The 12,192-nt window shown below is 40.4% G+C and overlaps 1 protein-coding gene across 4 annotated transcripts in view; it reads left to right on the plus strand.

The window, feature by feature from the left end:
* The window catches only part of ARIH2 (ariadne RBR E3 ubiquitin protein ligase 2), a 49,962-nt gene that overhangs the window by 6,703 nt on the left and 31,067 nt on the right, over positions 1–12,192 (plus strand). The window lies entirely within an intron of this gene.

A 12,192-nucleotide genomic window follows, 5' to 3' on the forward strand; every position in this document is an offset into this window, starting at 1 on the left:
GGATAGCGCCCATTGACCAAGTCCATCAGGATGTTTCTGTCTGTGCACAGAAATTCCCAGTTTGTGAAGTCTTCTGTATAGACTTTCCTGCCCTGCTAGAGATACCCGAGGGGCCCCAGTCACCCATCCTTCCTTCTTACTAGGCTGACATATGGTCAACCCCTTGGAAAGCCTTCCCTTCACCCCCTCACCTTTAATACCCTCAGGGCTCCTTCATCGTCTACCTTATGCTTTCCTTGGTGAGCCTCCTCGAGAGCCCCTAGAACATAGTCATCGTGCCCTCCTTTAGTCTTATTGCCCAGACGTTGCAGCCCATGTGTGTTCAATCATATACTGCAGTCTGTTGACTGCTTTCTGTTGTTTTACCCTTTCATATAATTTTTCAGTATCTCTCCAGCTAGATTGTCAGTTCTTGGAGGGCAGAAACTGCCTTATACCTTGTCTCCTCCATCATTTCTGTCACATTGTTTCATCCATAGTAGTTATTGAATGATTTCTTGGATATTTGTGGGTTTTGATGACAGTAGCTACTGCTGCTGTTGTAGGGTCAGCTCCTGCTGTCCATGTGAGCCAGATTCCCTAGTCCCTGATGTACATCCTTTTCTACCGTTGTGGAAGGGCATTGTCCCCAAGACCACGAAGAGAAGAAGCAAAAGTAACTTTGAACAAAGATGGAGGAATAAAAAGAGATGGAAAAAAGTTGAAATAAGGAAAGGGTTAAAGAAAAAATGGGGCAAAGCGAAGAAGAATCCACAAAAATTTAGATGATGGTGGTGGTGTGTGCCGTTGAGTTGATTCCGATTCATAGGAACCCTATATGACAGAGTAGAACTGCCTCATAGGGTTTCCTAGGCTGTAATCTTAACAGAGATCGCCAGATCTTCTTCTTCCACGGAGCCCCTGGATGAGTTCGAACCACTGACCTTTCAGTTAGTAGCCAAGCACTTAACCGTTGCACCACCAGGGCTTGTTTAGATGATGGTAGAAGACATATTTTTTTTCTCTTCCTGGACCTCACTGAAGAGTGTGTTTTAATACCCATTTCCTTTCTGGGGCTGGACAGCAAGGGTCCTGGCTTTTTTGGTGGTTTGGCCACACATAAGGAGACTCAGTAGTGCTTTAAGTGGGCTCAGGAACTTGACCGATGAGGCTAGGCAGAGCAGCTTCATTAAGAGTGAAGGAGAAGGAATAATACACAGCTTTCTCTTCCAGGCTGACTAGTAAACAGGTTTGTGCTAGCAACTAGCATTATTTTTATTTTTGTAATTAATGTTTTTTGAGGGTGGGACGGAATATTTCAAGTGTTGGCATTTACAGAATGGTGTTCATAGGTGCTTTGGCAACTCAAGGTTCCCTGTAACGTTTATCTGAGGGTAGGGGTTGATAGTGATAGTCACCCATTCATCTTTCTGCACCACTGATTTCCCCCATGGGTCATGATGCTGCTTGCACAACCACTAACATACTGAGATACTTAATTCTTTCATATGACCTAGGTGCCGTTTGGCTAGTAGGAAATAATGATGTGCATATGCAGTTTACAATTACAGCCTCATGAACAGCTGGCTATGAACAAAAGCTATCCAAGTTTGAGGAGTGGATTGAGTTTTTCACTGATAGTCATATCTGTGTTATTGGTTTTGTTGTGTGCTAGCAGTTGCCTGTGGATGAGCAATAGTATAACCTAAAGTTGAGCCTTTTATTGTCTTTTGGAATTTGAAATCTCTTAAGTAGAAAAATCCCAAATGTCTGGGACACTGGACTTTTGGTTTAGTGAGAGCTCCTGGTGTCAGAGAATAACTTCCTGTATGTGTCCTGGGACCAGTTCATGAGTAAGATCATTAATCCAGAGAAAGAAGTGTGCCCAGAAAATCAGATGAGAGGCTGAGGACTGACAGAGAAATGTTTATCTGTTATGTGGAGAAACTGTTGGTGTTCAAATATAGTGGCAAGACACCACAGAAACATTATTTGAGAATGAGTTACCATTTTACACAAATGGAGGCGATTGCTGAGTGAGGTGAGTGATTGCTGAGTGAGGTGTTGTGTTGCAGGGGAGGGGAGAAGTCTCTGACAAATAGGTATTTTTAGTGACCACGTATGAATCTTTAAAGAAAACAGTCAGCCTTTTTTTTTTAAAGGTAGTGAAATAATATTATGATTTATTATCAAAATCATGTTAAAATATGTTTGGGAAACGAAATTATCCTCCATCTGTGCTGTATCCTCAGGGCTGGTATCAACAATTTCAATACTTTCCAGATAGGGTCAAAAAGAACTTTCTCTCCATGGTACCATGCTGATGGCTTAATCTTTTTTTTTAATTGTGCTTTAAGTGAAAGTTTACAATTCAAGTCAGTTTCTCGTACAGAAATTTATACACACATTGCTGTGTGACCCTAGTTGCTCTCCCTGTACTGTGACAGCACACTCCTCCCTTCCACCCCGGATTTCCCATGTCCATTCAACCAGCTCCTGACCCTCTCTGCCTTCTGTCTCACCTCCAGACAGGAGCTGCCCATTTAGTCTCATGTATCTATCTACTTGAGCTAAGAAGCACACTCTTCATGAGTATCAATTTATGTCCCATAGTCCAGTCTAATCATTATCTGAAGAGTTGGCCTTGGGAATGGTTTCGGCTCTGGGCTAACAGAGAGTCTGGGGGCCATGTCTTCTGGGGTCCTTCCAGTCTCAGACCATTAAGTCTGCTCTTTTTACTAGAATTTGAGTTCTGCACCCCACTTTTCTCCTGCTCCATCAGGGACTGTCTATTGTCTTCCCTGTCAGGGCAGTCATTGGTGGTAGACAGGCACCATCTAGTTCTTCTGGTCTCAGGCTGATAGAGTCTCTGGTTTACGTGGCCCTTTCTGTCTCTTGGGCTAGTATTTTCCCTGTGTCTTTGGTGTTCTTCATTTTCCTTTACTCCAGGTGAGTTGGAACCAACTGATGCATCTTAGGTGGCTGCTCGCTAGCTTTTAAGACCCCAGACGCCACCCACCAGAGTGAGATGCAGAACATTTTCTTAAAGAACTGTTATGCCAGTTGACCTAGATGTCCCCTGAAAGCATCATCCCCAGACCACCACCCCTGCTACTCTGTCCCTCGATGTGTTTAGTTTTATTCAGGAAACTTCTTAGCTTTTGGTTTAGAACAGTTGTGCTGACTTCCCCTGTTGTGTGTAAAGTCAGCCTTTTTTTTACATGCCATAGTTATTTTTATAGGAAACTTACAAAAAAAATTACAAATGAGAAAGAGAGGCCCTTTCCGACAAGAATAGGCATTTTTATTGCAAAATGTACAGTGGTTAGTCAAGAAGAATTTTGTCAGTTATTCAGTGAATCATATTAATACTATGCTGTGGAATTTATGAAGGGTTTGCTGACAAGCTGTTTGAGAAGGGGCTCAGCCGTGGTAGAGCCCTAGACAGAGCCCATGACGGGAGCCAGCTTTGGTTGGCGATGGGCCAAACATGTATCCTGCTGTTAAGCTCCGTTTCTCAACCACATGTTAGGAATGTGGGCAGGAGAGGAAGAGTATCACCTAATTGCTTCAGGATGGAAAAGAAATAGGCCACTTTGGGCTAGATCTAGTCCATGGAGCTCTACAGTGAACTACTTGAGGTTTGCTTTGAGGGTGGAGTAAAGGGGCAGTGCAGGTAACAGAAGTCTAGGCTCCACAGGGTGATGAGCATGGAGGTGGGAAGGTTATTTTCTGGACTGGAGTGACAGACTAAGATGTATAGGTAAAAAGGAATAACATTTAGAGGATCTATGAATGCAGCCTGAGGCATCTTTACTATTAAAGGAAAGGAATAGATTTTTAACACTTCTTCAACATAGGAGTTCTTACTCAGTGCTTACTTCTCAAGCCTGTGTTTCCCAGATAAGATTGGAGAAATAAGCTGATATTTACAAATGATTTTACTATAGTTCTTGCTTTCTGAATTGCTGTGTTAACTGCAGTAGAGAGGGGAAAATATTCCGAAGAACACTTCTGCTACCCTTTTGCTTAAGTTTGTTTTAAAATCTAGCGTTTCCTATTCAGCACAATGTGGCTGGAAAATCTTTTTCAGATTCTTCTGTGGATCATTTTCCCTCTCTGGATGAATTATAATGAGTTTTCAGAGCTTCTAACTCTGAGTGCAGTGGGAGTCTTTGTAGTTCTGTATTCAAAACAACCTGGTTCTATGCTTTTGTCACTTGTAACGTGAGCAATTGATACTCTTAATACAAAATTTATTTAGTCTTTATTTACATAGCACCAAGTTCTTGTATAATGTCTGCTGAAGACTTTAATTTTAGTTATTAAATTGACTTTCTTGTTTCCTGGTATAGCTGAATCTTAAGACTATTTTATTTGTATTTATTTGCATATTTATTAATTAACCAAGTAATGGTCGTTTTTTCGTCTTTACTCATGAGAAATATCTTCAAGCTGGGCATAGTAACACAGTGTTTGTGTGCTGAGTAGTTGTCTGATTGCTATTTTTGTGATCTCACGTCAGGTTTCTTTGCATGCCTGTATGTAAGTAGAATCTAGATTAAATTCCTGTGTTTCAAATACTTGGCTGGTAGTGGATGTGTTGACATACTTCATGATGCTTTAATCTGGAAGTCTGATACGAGTTTTACTGACATATAAATTTATTTTTAAAAGAGAGATGAGAAATGTCCAGAGTGTCATTGAGAATTACTTAAGTATAATTAGTGCTAGAATTGTTTCTATCATGCCAGCTTAAAAAGTTTATTGTCATCCCTGACTTCATGTGCTCACTGTGTACCTGACACCACAGACAGCAAGCTGACTGGCTTCCAGAAAAGAAGCTCTTCATCAGATTCGAGGCTTGCTTTCATTCTTGTCTATTTGTTGTGCTTTTATATTTCCTTAGGAATCATGGGCACTATGCGTAATCAAGGATGATTCTAATCCCACACTTGTGTCTTAATCCTGAATTTATGTTTAAATTGTCATGGTCAAAATAACGTTGCTGTGGTGTTAAAAAAAACAAAAAGAATATCACTCATAATTTCATTAACCTAAAAATTTTCTTCTTTGCCTATTATCTTTCAAGTCTTGTCCATATTCATACATAGTATTACTATGCTGCAGTTCATTCATTCAACCAATATTTATTGAGCACCTATTGCGTGCTAGGCACTGGAAATATAGCCATGAACAAAACAAAACAAAAATTCCTACCCTGGTAGCTGTTACATTCTAGTAATCATTGTGTACATGTATTTATGTACTCTCCTTTTTTCATGCATATCTCAAACATTTCCCTTGGTTTTTACTTCATCCTCATAAATTTTTTTAAATCCCCAGATAGTATACCGTCTTGTTCTTGAACCATAGTTTGCTCAAGCTTTCCCCATTGGGCGTTTAGGCGAGCTCTCATATATTACAGTTGTTGGGGACTGGTCATATTGCAGTGAGCATCATCATGGATGTGGCCTTTGTGTCTTTTGGGCAGAATGGGTAAAGGACCTGGGCTAGTGGTCAGATGATCAGGTTCCAGCCCCTTCTCTGCCACTTAATATGATGTGACCTTCGGCAAGTCTCAACATCTTTAAGGGTTAGTTTCCCCATCTGTTCAGTCATAATAATAGCTTCTTCACAGCATTAAATGAGATTGTATGTGTAAACTATCTGGCACATGAATGTTCAAACCAAGTTGCTTGGTCATGGTGGAGGCAAGGCAGAAGTGTAGTGGTGGGAATGAGGCTTTCACATGTTTGCTGTGGTTCCTTAAAACATATTCTCAGGATTATGCATCTTGAGTTATAGGGTAGGAACCATGTCAGGGAAGGTTTTGGACAATATATCGTTGACTGAGTATGCATATGGTAGTTGGGTCCTGAGTGTGCCTATGATTGGGTCATGTACTTTGGATTCTTTTGCCTTCGTCCAGAGCCTCTGGTACCCTTTCCCGTAGGTCCACTGATATAAAAATAATACAAAATCAATTCTGAATTGCGGCCAAGAAAAGGATATAGGAGAAAATAGCCTGTCTGTTGTTCCTACATTTCTGGTTGACTGCAGTGTTTAGTCGTGTGCTTGCGTTATAAGCACTGTTTACTAGAAGGCTTAGTTGACTTTGGGGTCCTTGTTATTGAAGTACCCACTTACTTGTCTGTAACTTTTACTCTGTTCCGAATCTACTCCCCCTACCTTTTTTTTTTAAACTTTGTCTTTGCCCCTGCTGTTCTAGGAAAAATTTGAGGAATTAGATTGTTGTTGTGTGCTTTTAAGTCAATTCTTACTCATAATGACCCTATAGGACAGAGTGGAATTGCCCCATAAAGTTTCCTAGGCTGTAATCTTTTACAGGAGCAGATCACCGGGTCTTTTCTTCCGTGAAGTGGCTGGTGGGTTCAAACCACCGACCGTTGGTTAGCAACTAATCACTTAACCATTATGCCACCAGGACTCCTTGAAATTAGTCTCCCCAAAACAAGAGTCGTAGGCAAGATTTGAGAAAGGTGCAGAGTGAGATAACAGGAAGGTTCTCAGCTTGTACTTCCTAAAATGTCTGCCATTTGGCTTTGTTACTTAAAGTGACATGAATTGTTAGAATATGAAGTTTTCATTGTATTCCCTTTTCTTTGAACAACCATGAGCCTTTATAAACATGAAATGGTTTCACAGTGGTAACCACAAGTTATCAACCGTAAGTAGAGAAAAATACAGGCAGGGTGAGTGAGAGGTTTCTTTGGAGGTTTTAATAGGAGAACAGAGCTGTTAGGAACAAAGAGTGATCTCTACCTGGGAAGGTTGCTCTTTTTGACTAGCAATTTCTTTCTTGACCAGTGCACATGCTACCTGTTCTCATCTCTTTTATCCCTTATTTTAAGCCTTTAACCAGTCTCTTCAACACTCTCGCCATCATTTCCCAGAGTTTGTAGATAGCCTTGTCTCCTTGTGTAAGAAACAACACCAATGCCATCAAACTAGGCTTTCTGATTCTCTGTCTTAATTGTTGGTGCCACCATCTGCCTGCTTGCCTGCTTAGCTGGAAACTGAGGAATTACCCTTCATTCTCTTCTCCCCATGAAGCCCTCCCTGATCCCGTGCACACAGTTGGTCACTGTAACTTCTGTTCCACTTTGTGCATGTTTATAAGACAGTGCATGAACTCTTTGAGGTAGAGGTCCACGTTTTTTCTTTGCATATTAAAAAAAAAAAAAAAAACCAGTTGCCTGTTGAGTTGATTCTGAGCTTTCAGAAGTAGATTGCCAGACTTTTCTTCCAAGGTGCCTTTGTGTGGAATTGAACTGCCAACCTTTCGGCTGCCAGCCAAGCGATTAACCATTCGTACCATCCAGGTGGCTTCTTTTTGCATATTAGGACCTAGCAAAAATGCCTAGTTATGTTCTTAGTAAGTGTTGCTTGTTGTTGATCTGACTGTCTAAGCCCACCTCAGTAAATGCGAAAGCTGAGCATTTAACCTGAAAGCTTTACTACTATATGTAAACAAACAGAAAACGTGCTTGTCACATGGCTTCCATGAAACCAGCTGGCTCCCAGGTAGAGATGGTATATACCATCTCTCAGATGTATACCACCTTACATATGAGTGGTTCCTGGCGTGGGTTGCATATCAGAATCAGTTTTGGCAGTTCTAATACAGGAACCTGAACTTTATACAGGCCTCATGAAACAGAATCTCAGCAGTGAGGTCAAGGCATTTTACACTGTGTTCATATGGAAGTACAAAAAGAACTACAAAATGGTTCAAGTATTCATTCCTTATGGAAGTGAGGAAGAGAAGTGCTTACTTTTTTTGGCTGCTAAAAGGATATATCCAACCATCAGAATGTACTGGTTTCATAACCAGAGTGGGAGTAGGATTTAAACTGCCCAACTATACTCACAAGTTGGATAGGTTTTCAGAAGTATTTTTAATGTCTTAAGTGTGACTTTGTATTTCATTGATTATAAGGTAAAAGTGGGTTCTTACCATGTCTGTTTTGATCTGTAAAGATGACTGATGGTCTGTGCAATCATAAATACAATGTGGATGCTTTAATAGTTTTGACTTTTACAACATTGTAGTAGAACATTGCACGTCTCGTTTTTTGCCAGCTTATTTATGCTGGCTTCTGCTTCAAGATGGTTGGGTACATTCACATACCTTTGGTCGTCCCCCCACCCCCTGCCCCCTTTTTAAATACCATGAAAATGAAAGTAAAGGTGTGTAAATGTTATCAACTTATAATAACAAAGAGAATGGAGTGGGGATTGGCATGTGGGAACGTCATTGCACGTGAAAGCCAGTTTGTCCAGCAGATCCTTGAAGAGGCTGTAGGCTCTAATTTGACTGACAAAGGCTGGGAGAGAAAAGTGCTGCAAATGGGGGTATTAATTAAACTTCTGTATACGTAACAGTCTACCCAACCCCGATTTGGTCTGTAGGCAAAAAATCTGCTTATTTTTAAGAAATGGAGTAAACTGGAGAGTAATAGGACCCTTAGAATGTGAGATTTGACTGACCTCATTTGTCATTTTAGGGGCCCGTGAGTAATAGCTACCTTTGACTGATGACTCTAAAGAAAAGCCTATCAGTTCACATGTACACAAACTTAAGATTCATTTTCCTCACCCTCTTTTTTTTTTTGAATTGAAGTAATATTCACAAAACATGAAATTAACCATTTTACAGTGTACAATTCAGTGGCATTTAAAACATTCACAATATTGTGCAACCACCACCCCCATCCAGTTACAAAATATTTATATCACCCCAAAAGGAAACCCCGTGCCCATTGTGCAATCACTCCCCATTCCCCCTTCCCTCAGTCTTTGGCAATTACTGATCTACTTTTTGTCTATGAATTTACCTATGGATATGTCACATAAACGGAATCCTACAATTTGTGACCTTTCGTGTCTTCTTTCACTTAGCATAGTATTTTCGGGGTTCATCCATGTTGTAGTATATATCAGTGTATGGTGACCGTTTGTTCTTAAATGGGAGTGGCTAACCAAGAATCATCAGACATTTGAAGAAAACATGCAAAATGAAAGAGAAACAGAAAAATTGACCGTAACTGAAACAGGGACCAGAAGATAATTTTGTTTATTTTTCTAAAGCACACTATTTAATATTCTCCCAAGTATTCAAGATGTGGCATCCGTAAAGCAGTCATAGATGCCATGAGGAAAAAACAATCAGCGAAATAAAAAGAGCTCATGGAGATGAATTATAGGTTTGCCAAGTTAAAAAATATTCTGCAGATCAGAAGATAAAATCAAGAAAATCTCTGAATATAAATTCAAAATATAGTAAAAAAATGTGTGTGTGGGGAAAAAAAAGCAGCTATGGGGGATCAATCCAGGAGATCCAACAGCTAATGGTATTTCTGAGAAGCGTGAACAGACAAAATCGAAGGGAGGCAAATATTAAAAACATGATAAGAAAATTTCCAAGAGCTCAAGAGAGGTGCAGTCTTCATAGTGAAAGAGCCTACCCTTTGCCTGGAAGGATAAAGACCTGCTACTAGAATTGCCACTATAAGATTTCAGAAAAACAAGGATAGAGAGAAATCCCTAAAAGTTTCCATAAAGATATACCAGGTAAAAGAAATGAGAATCAAACATCTCATTAGCAGTAGTGATAGACAGAAGGCAGTGGCGCATTGGTCTTCAAAGTCCTGAGGGAAAATGGTTTTAAACCTAGAATTCCGCCATTGCAAAATAAACTCATTTTCAGGCATACAAGGACTCCCAAAATTTACTTTCCTTTTATCTTTTTTGAAGTAGTTTCTTGAGGATGAAAATAAAAAAGGAGGAAGCTTAGAAATACAGGAAATGGTTGAGTAAACCTAGTAGTCCAGTGAGGAATCTGACAATGTCAGTTGTACAGCAGACCTGGGAAACATTCAGATCCAAAAAAATTTTCTTCAAGAATAGGAAAGGAGTGGACTTTAAGCAATAAATGGAATGAAGAAGCTGGAACATAGTAGGGATATGGTGAAGAAACCATAGATCTCTTCATGGGAGGAAAAATCAATTTCCATGCAAAGCAGAAAAACTACACATACACACAAATCATGATCCAAATATAAAGGAAAATATGTGGCCTGAGTATGAGTAATCAGTGACAAGTACGTAAGGTGGTATACTTGTGCCTAACGTAGGAACGTTTTCCTTTGAGTGGCCCAAGGATCGGAACCACAGGGAAGGAAATGCAATTCTGGTCCTGTTAATGGTATCTTAAAGTTAGAAAGATAACCCATGAGGAACTAAAAATAGTAATTTAAGTGTCAGAAAGTTCAGGCTTGTAAGGGGGAGGCAGGCGGTAGTATGTTGTTTTTAGGTGCCATTGAGTTGATTCCAACTCATAGCTAATGAATGTGACAGAGTAGAACTCCCCATGGTTTTCCTAGGCTGTAATTTTTATGGGAGCAGATTGCCAGATCTTTCTGCCACGGAGCCGCTGAGTGGGTTCAAACTGCCAGCCTTTTGGTTATCAGCCAAGCACTTAAACGTTCTGCCACCAGGGCTCCTTGGGAGTGGTATAAATAAGCTAAATCTGGTAGAGTGTGCTATGGTACACTCCGTGATGTTGGTAGAAGAACCTAGAGAAACAACTGGAAGAAGTATCTCCTGGATAGGAGAACTGGGGAGAGGAAGGGAGAAGTAGGTTGGAGTGTTGTTTCTTTTCATTTGAGTACTTTTTATGAACCATTTTATTTTCTTTGTTCATTGGTAATTGAAGTAGGTAAAGAGCTTGTTGATTTCCAATAAACAGGTGTTTCCTGAGTGTCTTCTGGTGTTCTAATTTTCAGATAGGTGTTGGGAGAGATGGGAAAAGTTTGACCTCTATCTTAAAAGAACTTAAGAGTCTTCTTGCCTTTAGTTTCTGCCCCCCCCCCTTTTTAGATTGTTAGAGAGGAGGTATAAATAATAAAGCTTTTTCTACTTCCTCTTCATAATTTTCCGGTATAGTCACCAAAAGCACCACTTTTATCTCACTCCGTTGAAAAACTTGAAGTGACTTCTCCAGACTCCAGCCTGAACGCCTCCCCACTCCTCTTTTCCTTAACCCATATGCTTGATTTTTGCCCCCTCAAACCTCCTGTTAAGGTGTCTGTCCTTCCTATAACTCTAAGGAGACTTCTTGATCCTCCATCCCTTTTTAATTTCCTTGGAGAAGCTGGTGTGTGTCTGGCTTCTTCTGTTAGATTGTACATCCCCTGAGGGCTTGGAAGACCTTGGCACCTGTTCTGGTTCTAGAGGAGGATGTGGGTGTGCAGTGTCCTGAGACTGGATCACCAGAGATAGCAGAGGGTGGTGGTAGCATATGGGACCTAGTGCTGGCACAGGCATTGTTCTAGGTGCTTGGATATGGCGGAGAAGGAACCAGACCAAAAAATCTCTGCCCTCAAGGAGCTTCCGTTCTGAACAGTATGATTATCTTTGAATAAAAATTGGCTCATGTATTTTGAGTGTAATTAAAGGGGTAGATAAGGACAGAGTCAGTCGTGGGGTAGAAGCTGCCTTTGAAACATGTTATTTGAGTCTGTGGCTTTGTCAGTAAGACATACTGCCCTCTGAAGTATTTTCTCTCTGGAGGAAAAAGGGGACTTGGATGGTACTGCCTAGTTGGCATTTGGTGTTCCCTCTTCGTGGTCTCCTCACAGAATCAGTTAGTTGGAAGAGACAGAACATTGTTTGAAATCATCTCTGGAGAAGCTGGACTTGTATCTGTAGTAACATGGTAGGAGACATGGCCTTTAGTTTATTGTGTGCAGTTTATTGGACAGTAGCTCCCACATGCATTTTTGCTTATGGTTGCTAGAAATTACCTTGATTTGCTGAAATGGTGGTTATCCTGCCCATATGGCATCCCCCTGGAAATTTGTTAGAATTCTCAAAGGAGCTAGCTATACCAGCCTTTTGTAGTAAGTACTTCCCAGAGGGTTTTCATTGAAATACGCCCTAAAATATATGACAGTAATCTAGAGGGTAGGGGGTGGGTGGGGTAGAGATACAGTGAGCCTAGCCACGAGTTGATGTTGGAGCTGGGTGATGGGTACATGGGGTTCATTTACTCTACACTTTGTAGATGTTTGGAATTTTTCATAATAAAAAAATGTACCCTCATGGTCAAAGAATGATGATTTAATTTTTATTTTATTATATTTTTCATAAATAATCTTTTATTTAGTGAAGGCTATGTTTTTTGGT

The sequence above is a fragment of the Trichechus manatus genome, unplaced genomic scaffold, assembly GCF_000243295.1.
Source record: "Trichechus manatus latirostris isolate Lorelei unplaced genomic scaffold, TriManLat1.0 scaffold00001, whole genome shotgun sequence".
Lineage (NCBI taxonomy): Eukaryota > Metazoa > Chordata > Mammalia > Sirenia > Trichechidae > Trichechus > Trichechus manatus.